Source organism: Sceloporus undulatus, chromosome 3, assembly GCF_019175285.1.
Source record: "Sceloporus undulatus isolate JIND9_A2432 ecotype Alabama chromosome 3, SceUnd_v1.1, whole genome shotgun sequence".
In the NCBI taxonomy this organism is placed as follows: domain Eukaryota; kingdom Metazoa; phylum Chordata; class Lepidosauria; order Squamata; family Phrynosomatidae; genus Sceloporus; species Sceloporus undulatus.
In genome coordinates this window covers 25,821,320-25,838,139 of record NC_056524.1, presented here as the reverse complement: position 1 = coordinate 25,838,139, position 16,820 = coordinate 25,821,320, and the positions used below count along the sequence as shown (strand labels likewise).

The window sequence follows — 16,820 nt, the reverse complement described above, 5'->3', positions numbered from 1 at the left end:
GTCCTTCGGGCTTGGCATCCCCCAATCAAATGAAGCCATTCCCAATCTTCTCCCTCCCTCCCTCTGGGGATAAAGAAAAGAAAGAAAACATGAAAATCCAAAAGAAAGGTTTTAAAAAGTCTGCAGGAAGGTGTTGACTTTGGAAGAAAGCTGGAAAAGAAAAATACAAGTTTGCAGAAAAGTATCCACTTTGGAAGACAGCTGGCCCAGAGGCAGAGCAGAGGGGCCTCGTCAGCAAGTGGGCTGGTTTCCCCCTCTTTTGCTGCAGAGAAGGAGGAGGAGGAGGAGGAAGGATGCATCCCCCTCTTGGGCTGCCTGCAAAAGTGGAGAGGCAAGGCAAGGCTGGGGCGGCTCTCCTGCCCTGGAGGTCGAGAGCTTCTGCTTCTGCTTCCTCCTGGGAGCATCTTCCTTCGGTCAGCCCAGAAAAGAGCCTGGCTTGGGGTCCGGGCCTGCAAGCCCCCCTGGCCTTGCCAGTCCGGTACTTCGCCCTCCAGGCGCTGAGCAGCCAGGGAAGGCACTTCACCTGCTCCCCGCCAGGTAGCTGCCTTCCTTCCCGCCCATTTCCCCTCCTCAGGGCCTCCCCTGCTCTTCCTCTTCTCTCTGGGGCATTTGGGGTCTCACTGCGCTCCTCTCTCCCTGGCAAAGGGCCAACTCGCCCATGAGACCCATTGGGCGACCCTGGGCAAGTCACACTCTCTCAGCCTCAGGGAAAGGCCATGGCAAAGCACCTCTGAACAAATCTTGCCAAGAAAACCCCAGGATAAGGTCACTTTAGGGTTGCCATAACTCCAAAACAGGACATGAAGGCACACAACAACAAATAACAACCTCTTTTTAAAGTTCACAGATTTCTCTCTCAGCCATGAAAACCAGTGGGTGACCTCGGGCAAGTCACACGCTCTCAGCTTCAGGAGAAGCCAATGGCAAACCTCCCCTGATCTAATCTTGCCAGGAAAACCCCATTATAAGTTCATCTTAGGGTCGCTATAGGGTGTGTGTGTAATATTCTTGATGTATTAATCTTAGGCAGTTGGGGCTAGGATAAAGAAACTGTGCATAGAGGCGAGACCGACTATCATCTATCGATCATTGCATCTATATCTATCTCTACCTTGAATGTTGTACATTAATATAATCTGTGTGTATATAATTCTCTCTCCTCTCTCTCCTCTAATATATATATATAGGGCTGGACAGTTGGATGTGTGGAATAGAAACTATGGATAGGGGAAACCCCCACTACCTATCTATTATAACGGTGTGTGCTGTGTGTGTATAATTTTGAATGTTCTACCATTAATATGTGTGTGTGTTATATATATATATATATATAATATGATGCCTTGGACAGTTGATGCATGGTTAAGAAACTGTGGATAGGAAAGGCCCAATATATATATCTATATAATATAATATAATATCGTGTTTATATATTATATTAAACATATCATGTCTGCATGTGTGTCTGTATGTGTGTATATACATACCGGACACACAGTATATATAACTGTCCAAGGCGCATATATATATATGCCTTGGACATTATCTCCGGATAGGGGAGCCCCATTATATGTTATATAATATATAACAAATTAATGTTGCATGTGTGTAGTATGTATATGTATATATGCTTGGACAGTTAGATCTTTGATAAAGAAACTGTGGATAGGGAGGCTGACCTCTCTCTCTCTATATAATATAATATTCTTGAATGTTTCTAGTAATATATGTTTTTGTGTGTGTTGTGTGTAAGTGTGTAATAGTCTTGCTGTCTATAGTAGATGTAAGCCTTGAACCTCCCATTCTTCAACGCTCTGAAGGAACTTTTGTTTTGTGCTACCACTCCAGGCCAATTTAGTAAAGATTACATCCTCCCTATATATTATTATATATTCCTGAACTACCATTCCACGCATTCCCTTCAATAGAATTTTAGAGGGAGGAATTGTGGGAGTTGTAGTCCAATGCCTTCAGGCGCTTAACTCGACCCGCCCCTTTTTCATTGGCAACCGCCATTTTAGGCTCGCTCTGTTCCGCCGGCCACGCCCCCTCAGCCGCACGCTCAAACTGTGGAAGTGATGGGCAATCAGGGCCTGTGAGATGGGGCTTTGAGGCTCCGCCCATTTCTTTACTAACCCACTCTCCCCCTCCCACGCGATTCTCTCTCTGCCCTCCCATGCCGGGACAAGAGAAAAAACACGCTGACTAAATTTTAAGGTGTAATTTACTCTCAATCACTATTTTAAACCCTCAAATGTCCACTAACTTATGACTCCAAGTCCCTTCCTTTAAAAGGTATGCTGTAAGTGTTTTTCCAAAATTCAGTATGCCCATCGTCTTCAGGGGGTATGCCCAATGGAAGTCCATCCTTTTAAAAGGGACTGCTGTAAGCATTTTTCCAAAATTCAGTATAGCCATCGTACTCAGGGGGCCAGGCCCAGATTTCTGAGACTTGGCGGCGCATGGTACTATTTGCGCCTGCAGATGTGTTCCATTCGCAGACCTTCGAGTTCCGGGGACACATAGAACTTGCCTCCATCTTCCTCTCTGGTAAGGATGTGAGTACGTCCACGCGAGAGATGTACCATGATACAGCGGAATCAGCCACAATAAGGACTGCCCAAAGCCAATAGAAAGAGGCCGCTGGCATCAATCCCGTCTCTGGACACACGCAGGGTCCACACTGGCTCAGGATCCCTAAGTGGGCATGTTATAAAGTACTTAATCCAGACTGAAATCCATATTGCTGTGAAACGAGGAGCCCGTCTTTTCAGGGTAGCTGATGTCTGAATGTTTTGCCCCAAAAGTTCTCACCCCAGAAGACAGGGCCCTCCTTCCATAAACTGTCACCTTTCGGCCGTTGAGGGAGGGAGAGAATAGTGGCCAGCTATCAGGGGCTAGCCTGAAGACAGAGTGCCCTTCTCCCTAACTGTCACCTTTCGGCCGTTGAGGGAAGAATAGGCTGGCCAGCGTCATCAGGGGCTAGCCTGAAGACAGATGCCCTCCCTCCATAAACTGTCCCTTTCGGCCGTTGAGGGAGAGAATAGGCTGGCCAGCGTCTCAGAGTTAGCCTGAAGACGTGCCCTCCCTCCATAACTGTCACCTTTCGGCCGTTGAGGGAGAGAATAGGCTGGCCAGCGTCCAAGGAGGCTCGCTGAAGACAGTGCCCTCCCTCCATAACTGTCACCTTTCGGCCGTTGAGGGAGCGAGAATGGCTGGCCAGCGTCATCAGGCTAGCCTGAAGACAGAGTGCCCTCCCTCCATAACTGTCGCCCTTTCGGACCGTTGAGGGAGAGAATAGGCTGGCCAGCGTCATCAGAGGCTAGCCTGAAGGACAGTGCCCCTCCCTCCATAACTGTCACCTTTCGGCCGTGAGGTGAGGGAGAGAATAGGTGGCCAGCGTCATAGGGGTAGCCTGAAGACAGAGTGCCCTCCCTCCATAACTGTCACCTTTCGGCCGTTGAGGGAGAGATGGCTGGCCAGCGTCATCGCGGCTAGCCTGAAGAACGTGCCTCCCTCCATAAACTGTCACCTTTCGGCCGTTGAGAGGAGGAGAATAGGCTGGCCAGCGTCATCGGGGGCTAGCCTGAAGACAGAGTGCCCTCCCTCCATAACTGTCACCTTTCGGCCGTTGAGGGAGAGAACAGGCTGGCCAGCGTCATCAGGGGCTAGCTGAAGACCAGAGTGCCCTCCCTCCATAACTGTCCTTTCGGCCGCGAGGGAGAGAACAGGTGGCCAGCGTCATCAGAGTCGAGCCTGAAGACAGAGTGCCCTCCCTCCATAACTGTCACCTTTCGGCCGTTGAGGGAGAAATAGGCTGGCCAGCGTCATCAGGGGCTGCCTGAAGACAGAGGTGCCCTCCTCCATAACTGTCACCTTTCCCGTCGGTAGGGAGAGAACAGGCTGGCTCAGTGCCATCAGAGTCTCGCCTGAAGCCAGCGTGCCTCCCTCCTAACTGTACTTTCGGCCGCTGAGGGAGAGAACAGGCTGGCCAGCGTCATCAGAGGCGAGCCTGAAGACAGAGTGCCCTCCCTCCATAACTGTCACCTTTCGGCCGTGGGGAGAGAACAGGTGGCCAGCGTCATCAGAGGCTAGCCTGAAGACAGTGCCCTCCCTCCATAACTGTCACCTTTCGGCCGTTGAGGGAGAGAATAGGCTGGCCCGCGTCATCAGAGTCTAGCCTGAAGACAGTGCCTCCCCTCCATAACTGTCACATTCGGCCGTTGAGGGAAGGGCGAGAATAGCTGGCCAGCGTCATCAGAGGCTAACCTGAAGACAGTGCCCTTCCCCATAACTGTCACTTCGGCCGTTGAGGGAGAGGAATAGGTGGCAGGTCATCAGGGGTAGCACTGAAGACAGAGTGCCTCCCTCCATAACTGTCACCTTTCGGCCGTTGAGGAGAGATAAGGCTGGCAGCGTCATCAGAGTCTAGCCTGAAGACAGTGCCCTCCCTCCACTAAACTGTCACCTTTCGGCCGTTGAGGGAGAGGAAAGGCTGGCAGCGTCCTCAGAGGCTAGCCTGAAGACAGTGCCCTCCCTCCATAACTGTCCACCTTTCGGGCGTTGAGGGAGAGAATAGGCTGGCAGCGTCATCAGGGGCTAGCCGAAGACAGCGTGCCCTCCCTCCATAACTGTCACTTTCGGCCGTTGAGGGACGAGATAGCGGCCCCGTCCTCAGAGTCTAGCCTAGAAGACAGTGCCCCCTCCATAAAATCACCTTTCGGCCGTTGAGGGAGAGAGAGAATAGGCTGGCCAGCGTCATCAGGGGCTAGCCGAAGACAGAGTGCCCTCCCTCCATAAAATGTCACCTTTCGGCCGTTGAGGAGAGAATAGCTGCCAGCGTCATCAGAGGCTAGCCTGAAAGCCAGTGCCCCTCCCTCAAACTGACCTTTCGGCGTTGGGGAGAGAATAGGTGCGCCAGCGTCATCAGGGCTAGCCTGAAGACAGAGTGCCCTCCCTCCATAACTGTCACCTTTCGGCCGTGAGGGAGGAACAGGCTGGCCAGCGTCATCAGGGGCTAGCCTGAAGACAGAGTGCCCTCCTCCATAACTGTCACTTTCGGCCGCTGAGGGAGGAGAACAGCTGGCCAGCTTACAGAGTCGAGCCTGAAGACAGAGTGCCCTCCCTCCATAACTGTCACCTTTCGGCCGTTGGGAGAGAATAGGCTGGCCAGCGTCATCAGGGGCTAGCTGAAGACAGAGTGCCCTCCCTCCATAACTGTCACCTTTCGCCGGTGAGGGAGAGAACAGGCTGGCTCAGTGCCATCGAGTCTAGCTGAAGCACGAGTGCCCTCCCTCCATAACTGTTATCTTTCGGCCCTGAGGGAGAGAAACAGGCTGGCCAGCGTCATCACGAGCGTGACTGAAGACAGAGTGCCCTCCCTCCATAACTGTCACCTTTCGGCCGCTGAGGGAGAGAACAGCTGGCCAGCGTCATCGACGGCAAGCCTGAGATACAGTGTATCTTAATGTGTATTTTATCATAATTGTAATGTTTATTAGTTTTATTTTCTATTGTAATTTTTCTTGTACTGTTTTATAATTTCTTGTACACGCTATGATCTATTTGGATAGCGGTTTTAAATAAAACTTATTAATTATTATTTATTATTATATTATGACGTTACTACAGACTGGCCTCCCTGACCATTCCAGGCTTGAACTGCCATGGCTTGATATTAATGCATTCTGGGAATTGTAATTTTGTGGCACCAGTGCTTCCTGCCGAAGAGGCCAAAAATCTCACAAAACTACAGTTCACAGATTCCCTAGATTGAACCATGGAAGTTAAAGTGGTCTCAAACTGGATTACTCCTGCAGTGTGTTTTGTCTTGGATCTCTTTTGGGAGAAGGCAGAGACTAGAAATGAATAAAGTGGGATAAGACCGCCGCTTTGCGGCGGTCTCCCTCCAGCGCATTTGCTCCGTGGGAGCTGCAGCAGCCAAACCGCGCGAGCAAAAAAGAAGCTCCATTTCGGAGCTTCTTTTTGCGGCACCTTTATGACGTCCGCGGCGCCACTGGCGCATTCGTGACGTCATAGGCGCCACGACACGTCTGGACGTATGTGTCCAGTACGTAAACATGGCGCCCCCATGTGAAGGGGCGCCGCCATGTTGTACGTATTCTATACGTACTAGGGTTAGGGGTGCGGAAGCACCGCCCCTTCCTAACCATAGTACGTATAGAAGACGTACATATGGCGGTTTGTATCCTGCCAAATATCTAATTTGTGACTGCTTTAAATGCCCTCAGTGCAAGGGAATTCTGGGAACTGTGTGTTGTGGAGACCTTTCTGTCAAGAGGAAAGAAAGAGAGCGCTCCGGTTGCCACAATAAACTACAATTCCTATGATTCCCTAGTATTGCACCATGGCAATTACGGTGGTATCAAACTGGACTATTTTTCATGTGCTTTTGACCGTTCCCTTTTCATCCCGCCATCGCTTCCCGCCCCTTTTATAGTCCGGGGCCCAACCACGTGACCCTCACCCAATGGCCATCCTGCCGACCCTTTCCAAAACTCGCCCACTCCCTCCCTCCCTTTGCCCAAACATAACTAAGGGCGCGGCGGGCCTCGTCGCTGTGGAGCACCTGCGCCCCTTTCCGTTGTCGCGCATGCGCCGCCGAGGAAAATCCACCGGAGGCACAAACCTTCCCAAAAGGGTGGCGGGGAAAGAAATAAACCATAACACTCTGGGAAGCGGGCCGCCATATTGCGCAGCTGTCAGCGCGTTTCGGAGGAGGCCCCGCAGCGCCTCCAGCGAGGAAACCGACGGGAGCGGGGCCGCTCCAGGTGTTTGCCAGAGAGTAGGAAGGAAAGAGGAAGGATGGTAGACGAGGAAGGAGCCCAGGTAGAGAATGACTGGCCTCCGCTTTAACTGTCCTGCTCAGTGCTATGGGAATTTGGGAATTGTAGTTTGGAAAACACCTCACAAAATACGGTTCCCAGAATTCCCTACCATTCAGCCAGGGCAGCTGAGGGTCTCAAACGGTATTTCTACAGTGTTTGGGACCTCCTTCACGCTTGAACTGTGGTTTTTGGAAGACGGACAGATAATAATAATAAGGAATATTATATAATTTATTATGTTATGTAATATATATCTATATATATAAATAATATTCTTATATAAACAATATTTACTGATGCAGCCTAAAATTGCATTGGCCTTTTTAGCTCCACATTGCACTGTTGACTCATGTTCAATTTGTGGTCTACTTGGACTCCTAGATCCCTTTCACATGTAGTTTCATTCAGCCAGGTGTCTATCTGTGGATAAAAAACTGTGGATAGGAAAGGCATAATAATATATATATATATATTCTGGAATGTTCTACCAGGGGTAGGCAACCTGTGGCCCGTGGGCCGGATGCGGCCCGGCGAGGCCTTGGACCGGCCCCAGCCCAGTCCTGCCGCCGATTGCCGCCGGGGCCCTGGGGGGCAATGTTCTATAGAAGCCTCCGAAACATGCATTTATATTAACATTTTAAAAAATCAGCAATTTTTTCACATGTCCTCCATTTTTAAAAAAAGTATCTTCCATTTGAAAGTTTGTCCTACATTGTCCTGGTTTATTTATATATTTAATTTTTTAAAAAAATTATTTATTATTATTATTTTTTTTGGCTTCAGCCCCCCAGTTGTCTGAGGGACCCAACCGGCCCCCAGCTCAACATTTATACTGTTGTGTGTGTGTGTGTGTGTGTGTTGTGTTGTGATATCCTTGAAATATATATAATGTTAGCCTTGGATCCGTGGATAAAGAAACCGTGGATAGGGAGGCACAATATCTTCACAGCCATATTCCTGAGGAGAAAGTGAGGCCCCGCCCCTTCTGCACGCTAACAACCGATTGGTCCATTTCTCCTCTCTGCTTTCAGGCGTCACTCATTGATTGGCCGAGCGGGCCGTCGGTCACTCCCTCACTTTGGGCAGGTATGGGCCGTACCTGCCCTCAGAGTTGGGCTCCTAGTCTCACTGCCCATCAGACGAAGTCCTTTATAAGTTTCTCCAGGCTTATAAACCCCATTATAAGTTCACCTTAGGGTCGCTATAAGTTGGAAACGTGACTTGAAGGGACACAACTACAACAAGAGGCATCCACATTCTTTGGCAAAGAAGGCCCCAGACCAAGTCCCTCGATTCCAGAGGATAGAGCAACAACATTTAAAAGTGGTGTCAAACTGCATTATTTCTACAGTGTAGGTGCAGCCATACAGACAGTGTGGTGTCATGGTTTGAGCATTGGACTACAACTCTGGAGACCAGGGTTTCAATCCCCACTTCGCCGTGGAAACCCTTAGGTTTGCCATAAGTCAAAAACATGACTTGAAACCACACAACAACGCCCATCACCTGGCTGGTAGATTTAAGCATGTTGTGTGCCTCAAAGTCATTTTTTACTTATGGCAAACCTAAAGTGAACCTACCACAAGGTTTTCTTGGCAGGTTTCTGTAGAGAGGGTTTGCCATTGCCATCTTCGGAAGCTGAGAGAGTGTGACTGTCCAAGGTCACCCAGTGGGATTTTTTATGCTCAAAAAAGGGAATCGAACCCTAGTCTCCAGAGTCATAGCCCAACACTCAAACCACTACACCACCCTGGCTCAGATTTAAGCAGGGGGTCTCTTTTTCATAGGGTGCAGCTACACTGTAGAAATAATGCTCATTGACACCACTTTAACTGGCATGACTCCATCCTACAGAATCCTGGGATTTGTAGATTGGTGAGGCCAGCATGGCCTAGTGGTTTGAGTGTTGGACTATGACTCTAGAGACCAGGGTTCAATTCCACGCACGGCCATAAAACCCAATGGGCAAGTCACACACTTTCAGCCTCAGAGGGAGGCAATGACAAACCTCTAAACAAATCTGGCAGAGAAAACCCCATGATTGGGTCGCCATAAGTAAAAAATGACTTGCAGCACACAACAGCTGCATCCATAGAGGATCCTGGAGAGATGGCAGCTCCGCTGTCACAACCAGCTCCGAGTTATCATCTACAGATGCAGCTGTAGGCACCTCCGTCCTGAGGCTGTGCTAGGTTTGCCAGACTGAATACTGGAGAGGGCTCCTGTGCCTTTAATGGTTGTGCAGAAGAGGGAATTTCAGCAGGTGTTGCTTGTCATACAGCCAGGTAACCAGCAACAGCTGATAAAACTCCCTCTGCTACAACCATTAAAGGCGCGTTACAGACCGCCGAAAAGCGGCAGCCTGCACCCGCCCCTTTCCCCGCCGGATTGGGGCCTTAGCGGCTAGAGCGGCAGCCGCTGTGGCCCCGATCCGCCACTTTCCAGGCCGCCGGGAAGCGGCAAAAGGCCACTTCCCCGAGGCCTGGAAAGGGGTGTCCTTGGGGCTTCAAGCCCCAAGGACAACCCGCAGTGGCGGGGAGGAGGAGAAAGGGGCCACTTTCTCCCTTGCGTCGCTGGGCGCAGCCATCTAAAGGCTGCACCCAGCGACGCAAGACCACGAAGGAGCTCTCCGCTGACGAAAGGGCGCACTAAGCGCCTCGTGCGGTGCGACAGCGTCACGTCCACATCACCTCATTTGGAGGCGCCGCGTTCGTGACACCATCATGGCGGCCCCCATGTAGATGGGGCGCCACCATCTTGTACGTCCTCAGGACGTATTAGGCTTGGGGGCGTCAAGAAGTGACGCCCCTTTTTAAACCTAGGACGTCCTGAGGACGTCCCTTATGCCTGTCTGTAACGCGCCAAAGATACAGGAGTTGCGTCCAATATTCGCTTGGACTGTACCCCCTGCAGATGGAATGAATATATCACGTAGCAGGTGAATGCATTCCCTTAGATAAGAGTTTATAAAAACTGACAGCAGAAAAGGTGCATTGCAAGTGGAAAACTAGCACATTGTGTGATTAACTAGAACCTCCTTGCTGGAGTGGACTTTTTTAGAACGAAACTAAACATGGCACATGCATCTTATGAACTGAAGTGAAGTGTAGTGTAGTCTGGAGCCCTTTCTTTCACCTCATTCTGCTGCCTGTTTAGATCAGGCCAAAGTTGGGGCATGGGAGCATTGTCTACAAAGGTAGAAGAGCATTTGGCCATGATGGCTCTCAGGGAGAGATGTTGTGGGAGTTTTAGTTTGGAAAAGTAATTTCTGAGACACGATTTTATAGACCAGTCCTACCTAAAGTTGAGGGAAACATAAAGTAGTATAATTCAGAGACACTGCCTTGTTAATCTGGAATATCAGTATGCAAAGTGATCTTGCAGCACCTTTAAAACTATGAAAGAAGTAGTATCATTATCTTTCATAGAAATGGAGGCTATGCCTTCAGCCGCCCCTTTTACAGCCAGATCAGGGCCGCAACAGCGGTCCCAATCTAGCCTTTGCAGGGCGCGAAAGCTGGGGCACTGCAGCTTTATGGCACCCCTTTGGCACTATGTTGTGTGGATGCAGTTCCCGAAGAGCACCGTGACACTGTGTGCTGTATTATGTGGTGCACGGCATCAAACTGGCCTGGGGGCAGAACTGGGATGTGCATCATATGGATGTTACATCTCGAGTCCACTCCCAGTCCAGCCTTTCTTGCCGGTCTGCACAGCCTCTTGGTCTTCTTCCTCAGATACTTGACCAGGTCTACAAAAGCTCATGCTACAACGTCTTGTGCACAGTCTCAAAGTTGCTGCAAAATCCCTTTGCATAAAGTAGTACTGTACTACTACTACTTCCAAGGCTCTGGCCTTTAAAGCTTCTGCAGGATGGCCAAGGCAGAAGATCTATGTGTGGTGGCTTTGCTGACAGATCCTTTATTCTCTAAACACCTTTTGTTTAACAATTAGATACACCAGCTGCAGGCTAGCATATCTGAGTCCCTTTTGGGGGATCAGAGTCTTTGGATCCAGTTTGCTCCAGCAATGCTGGCAGCAGAAGTGCTACTGGTAGTGATTTATGTCCATAGGGCTTGACATAGTTGTATGCTTCCTCCACTGGCAGAGGGAGACCTTCCTGGCCACCATCTGAGGTCATTGGGATTAATCTGCTGGGTTGGATAGGGAGTGAAACATATTGGAAGCTGCCCAAGAGGGAAGAATACACTTGATTTGTGAACAGGCCAAAAAAAATCTAGCTTGTGCCTTTGTCAGGCTAAAATGACAACAGGCTAACGGGGGAGTACCTCTTTTGACTCAAGGTCAGAAAACAGAGTTAAGCCTGAACCTTTAGCAGATACAGTATTCCATATTAATATCATTATTTTCTTTCCCTGAACATTGTGTTCACAGCAATTTTATCCTGTTATGTAAGCTTGGCTGAAAGATTGTGACAGGCCCATGTTTACATGTTGAGGAGCTTCATAACTGGGTGGAGAACCTGAACCCAAGTCTCCTGGTACAAACCTAATACTCCAACCACTATGCTGGCGTGCCTTTGTTGTTGTATACCTTTGAGACATTTCTGATTTATGGGACCCTAAGGTGAACCTACCAGGGCATTGGTGTTTGTGTGTGTGCGTGTGTGTTTTAGCAAGATTTGTTCAGAGGGGGTCTGCCCTTGAGGTTTAGAGAGTGTGGCTTGCCCAAGGCCACCCAGTTGGTTTCCATGGCTAAGTAGGAATTCAAACCCTGGTCTCCAGAGCCATAGTCCAACATTCAAACAATTACACTAGTATGGCTCTCAGCTATTTTGTGATATAGAAGTAAACATTGTCATCTAGTGCATGCCACTCAGGTTAATAATTTTTAAAATTTTATCGCAACAACAACAGTTAACAGCTTATAGGTAGTCATGCACACAGAGCTTGGTAGGGGATGATGATTCAGTGCTCTGGTTAAGAAGCCATTGGAAGGGACATCCCTTCTTCATTGCCTTTCACAAATACAAATAATGATGTACATAAAAATCTGAGTTATAGCCCAAACAAACAAACCAAACTATAGAGATTATTTTTTTAAAAAAAAATCTTCTTGGGGTGGTTTTCCTTCTGAGACAGAAGCATCCCCGTGCAATCTGCAAGGCTGTTTTTGTGGCCTTCCACTTGGAAGTGCCCCAGTACTACCTGTCTGGGGAAGCTGTTTTCCACAAAAAAAATAGGTTCATCCAACCATAGACAAGAACCAGTGTGCTATAGTCGTTTGGCTACATAGGCTAAGACTCTAGGAGGCTCAAATCCTCTGCCATGGAAACAAACTTAAGCAAGTCATACTGTCTGCTTCAGAGGATGACAATGGCAACCTCCCTCTGAACAAATATTGTCAAGACAACCCTATGATAGGTTCATCTTAGGGTTGCCATCAGTTGGAAATGGCCACCACCACAACCACCATTCCTGGAAGCTTCCAGGTGTTTTGTGATAGGCCACAGACTTCCCCACTCACAATTTTTTAAAATGAGCAAGCAAGGAACTGGAACTGGATTTCTGGTGGCTTGTGGTTGCATTTTTCATTATTTGCATGTATTTCCAGAGGTGGTGTGACCCATGATAGAACCTCTCAAAGCTGTTCACTCCTGCTCATCAGATACCATTTTATGTGAAAGCAGTAAGGCTTCTAAATAAATATGCAGTGGGACATAGTGTGCAACCTCACGTCGACAACCTCACATGGAGAATGTGAGGCCATTTGCTTAAATTCATACAGCCCTACGGCTAGTTTCAGAAGCCTCTGCAAGGTCAGACATCTGGCAAGCAGAATCTGTCAATTTCCTGGCACCCTGCTGAGCAGGAAGGGAGAGGAAAAGTGATTAAAAATGGGGACAGAGAAAGAAAAGGCCTGCCATGGTTCAGTCCCTGTGAAATTACCTGTAAGATGAGGGGAGAGGAACTGTGGAAGGTTGTGGGGCTGCATTACCTCCTAGGAGACCTTGAAGGGTTGCACCACCAGTTGCTCTCACAAATAAGGATTTTTTTAAACCTCCCATGTTCCTAATCACCTTCAAGGTGACCTGGTGGCATCCTAGCCATGTTTTTGGTCCTTCCTGGGCCCCTAGCGAGCTCTTTGGGGCAAAACAAAAAAATTGTGATACCTATGGGGTCCGGGGGGCGGGTCTCCAAAAGTGGTAGAAATGTCCTCCACACAACCTTTAGAGATCATTTCTGGGCATTTGTTATTGTTTATCCTCAAGTCATTTCTGACTTATGGCAACCCTAGGACGACTCTATCATTGGGTATTGTTGGCAAGTTTCTTCAGAGGGGATTTGCCATTGCCATCCTCTGAGGGTGAGAGAGTGTGACTTGCCCATGGTCTTCCCAGTGGGTTTACAAGGCTGGACCAGGATTAGAACCCTGGTTTCCAGAGTCATTGTCCAGTTCTCAAACCACTCCACTACACTAGCATATTGGAGGACTTATTTTTAAAAAATATTTCATCCCTTGGTGACCCTGGGGGCCACATCTGACCCAGGTCTGTATTTTGACCACCCCTGCTATAAGTGAATATGATATTTTAAAGAAGGGGGAAGAGGATACCTAACCTCTTGTCCTGAACATAGAAGTAATATTTTAAATCAATGGAACTAACTTTCACATAAGAAAAATACATCAGTGGCAATTACTGTACATTACTGATTATAGTTCAGCACAAAGTTGTGTTCCTCTGAGCAAACTGTGCCTGTATAATTTGTTGTTGGACTAGACAGGGCGTGATGTCTACCAAGTCAGACAAGCTTTAGTAAGATCACGTAAAGAAATACACAAAAGGTGTGGACAAGCAGGTTGAACTGGGAAGGAATTCAGGAAAGACACGAAGGGCAAATTCAAGTTTGTAGGGCAAGAAACAACCAGCAGATTTCAAGAGACAGAGCTTGGAGAAAAAAACCAAAATGCTCCTGTCAAGAAATGTAGACAGCCTCAAAAAGTATAAGACATCTTCCTTGAAAGTACAGTCCCACAGCTATCCTTATTATTAGGTTTTCTCATACTGAGTTGGACTGATTGCCATAAAATGTCACTGCAAGACAGATGTGTCACTGTTGAGATATAAAGAACATGTGACATCCCCTATCTGTCTATAGAGAATCATGGTCACTGGTGGCCTGCGGATTAGCATCAAAAACTCAGGCTGTGACAATAGGCCAAAGTCTGTAGGATAGAGTCTGGGTTTCTTTCCATGTGCTGCCTTGTTAACCTTTCAGAAAGGGAGTTCTTAATTATAACACAACTATTACAGGAGAAGATGAGAGAGTGGTGCTACAAGTGTGTTTACTGTCATTTTTTACTTATGGAGACCCTAAGGCAGGGGTAGGCAACCCTTTTGAGCCGGGGGCCGGGTTGCTGTCCTTCAGACAACTGGGGGGCCGAAGCCAATAAATAAATAATTAAATAATTTTTTTAAAAAATTAAATATATAAATAAACCAGGACAAATGTAGGACAAAATTTTCAAATGGAAGACACTTTTTTTAAAAAATGGAGGACACGTGAAAAAATTTGCTGATTTTTAAAAAAAATGTTAATATAAATGCATGTTTCTGAGACTTCTATAGACAATTGCCCCCCAAAGGCCCCGGTGGCAATCGGCGGCAAAACCAGGCTGGGGCCGGTCCCAAGGCCTTGCCGGGCCGCATCCGGCCCGTGGGCCGCAGGTTGCCTACCCCTGCCCTAAGGCATCATAGGATTTGCTTGGCAATTTTCTTCTGAGGGGTTTTGCCATTGTCACCCTTTGAGGCTGAGAGAGTATTACTTGCCTAAGATCACCCAGTGTGTTTTTAGGCTCAAGCCAAGAATTGAACCTTGGTCTCCAGAGTTGTAGATCAACACTCAAAGCACTACATAGTCATGCAAGTGGGTGGCAGGGAGAAGGGGATTATCATTATGAATCATGTTGAAATGTAAAACATGGGTATGGTGATGGGGTAACAGGTTCAGTGTCAAGAATTGTGCAGAAAAACGAAGGCAGCGTAAAAGTTTCTTTCAGCTGGTCAATCGTGTTTTTAATCCTGTTTCTAAACATTGTGTCAACAGTGCTTTCAATGCTATATTGTCTCTTCAGCTGGTGTCGTGTGTGTACCTATCATCTTTGAATCAACATTTTTTCCCTCAGCCATATACATAAAGTTGTTATGTGCCTTTGTTTTTTAATGTTTCCTGTGGAAGGCTTGCACATGCACAAGGTTTTAAATGGAGCTGACTGTAGAGCAGGTCTTCCAGATGTTTTGGACTTCAGCTCCCAAAAGCCTCAGCCATCTTGGCCAAAGGGCTGGGAATCTGGGAATTAAAGTCCAAAACATCTGGAAGGCCAGAGTTTGGGAATCACTTTTTAAAAGCAGAATCAGTGCTACTTTACTCTGGCTGGAAGAGCTAGGAGTCCTACCTACTATGCTACATATGTATATGTAGTACTAATGCTGCAATAGTATTAGGAAAAGCAAGATAAGTTTTTAAAAAGCTGATAGGCCAGGAATGCACTTTGCTAGAACTTTTATGTTCTTTCAAAATATCCTAGGCATATTTAAAACAAGCTAAACTTTCTAAATTTTATTCTGTTCTACTTGTTTATGGCACTATGGAAACTTTTCATTTCTGCTTCTTCTAGTCTTCCTTCAAACTATGGAAAGAGCACAGCATCATTTTCAATCAAAGGCCAAATTCCAATTCGGGAAAGGTCTAAGCGGGAACATTCTAGAGGGGGACAAAGCCAAAGTGGGTTGGTAAAATGGAAAAGTAGCCTAAAATTAAACCCCTTTCCAGTGTCAGAGACCATCTCAAATCATTAGAAATCCTTTGCAGTTTCACAAGCCAGTGCACATTGAGTGAGAAGTAAACAAGTCTGAATTACTACAGCTTTTGAGATTCAAACACTCTCAGATTAAAGTTCTACTTCCAGTATCTGCAACTGTAAATAAATTTACTTTGTGTCTTTGAGCATTAGCTACCTTCACATTCTTCCAAATAAAGAGTGCAGTGTAATCAGAACTACCTGCATTTTGCAGTCCCATACAAGTACAGAAAATCCACAGGATGTAACAACTTCTAGCAGTATCATTTGTGAATCAGTTTTGAAGTAAACAGGATATCAAAAAGATGAAAACCTTAGGTTGTGCTATTCTATCATCTCAGCATAAACAAAGCAAGCAGAAATCTGAAGAGGAGATAGGAATACTTACAAGCTGATGGATAAGCATACAGGAGGGGAATATAACACAGCTGTCTCTAGTTGAAGGGTTGTAAATCAGGTTCTGCACTGCCAATACTGATTATGATCAGGATGTTATTTAGAATGAACAGAGTGACTGTTTTGTTTTGTATGAGAGAAGAAGAAATGACATGGTTTACCATACAGTTCTTTGGATGTAAAATGATCAAATAGTCTCAGAAGGAGACACAGAAGTGGCCCAGCTAACTGCAGACCTGCTGGTAAAGCAAGGATGGGGAAAATTAGGCCCTCCAGATATCATAGGATGGCAGCTTCCAAAATCACATTAACCATTCTAACTAGGGCTGATGAGACTTGCTCTCCAAGAATATCTGGACAGTGGACCCAGCATATGACACTGTGTGATGTGATTGAAAACAAGTTTTTCAAAGTTAGAGGTTACAAACTGCTGATATCCTGTTTGTGGGAAACTACTACTTGGAACAGGTACAGGAACTAAGAACATAACTGATGTTTGGATAAATTGTATTATTGCTAATCTGAACCAATCACTCATAAATGTGCTCTGATGCTATTGGCTGTGGCATGCCACATCCCTTCTCAATATCCTTCTTTGGGAGTGTGCAGTGTTTGATCTGTGTCAGCACATGGCAGCCACACAACTTGCATTCAGTGTGAAATAGCACATATTCTTTTGTAACTCATGCCTTGGGTGGCCTGGCAATAAAGATTCAGGCTTTTTACAAGTGAGTCAGGCCTGTTTTGTTTGCT

At 47.2% G+C, this 16,820-nt stretch overlaps 1 protein-coding gene across 1 annotated transcript in view; it reads left to right on the top strand.

Moving 5' to 3' along the window:
* The first annotated feature begins 405 nt into the window (after positions 1 to 405).
* Positions 406 to 16,820, top strand: part of POGLUT3 (protein O-glucosyltransferase 3) — a 29,891-nt gene continuing 13,476 nt past the window's right edge. The window contains exon 1 of the mRNA XM_042460433.1: positions 406 to 537. The gene's annotated coding sequence lies outside the window, so the exon portion shown is untranslated. The remainder of the gene's footprint in view (positions 538 to 16,820) is intronic.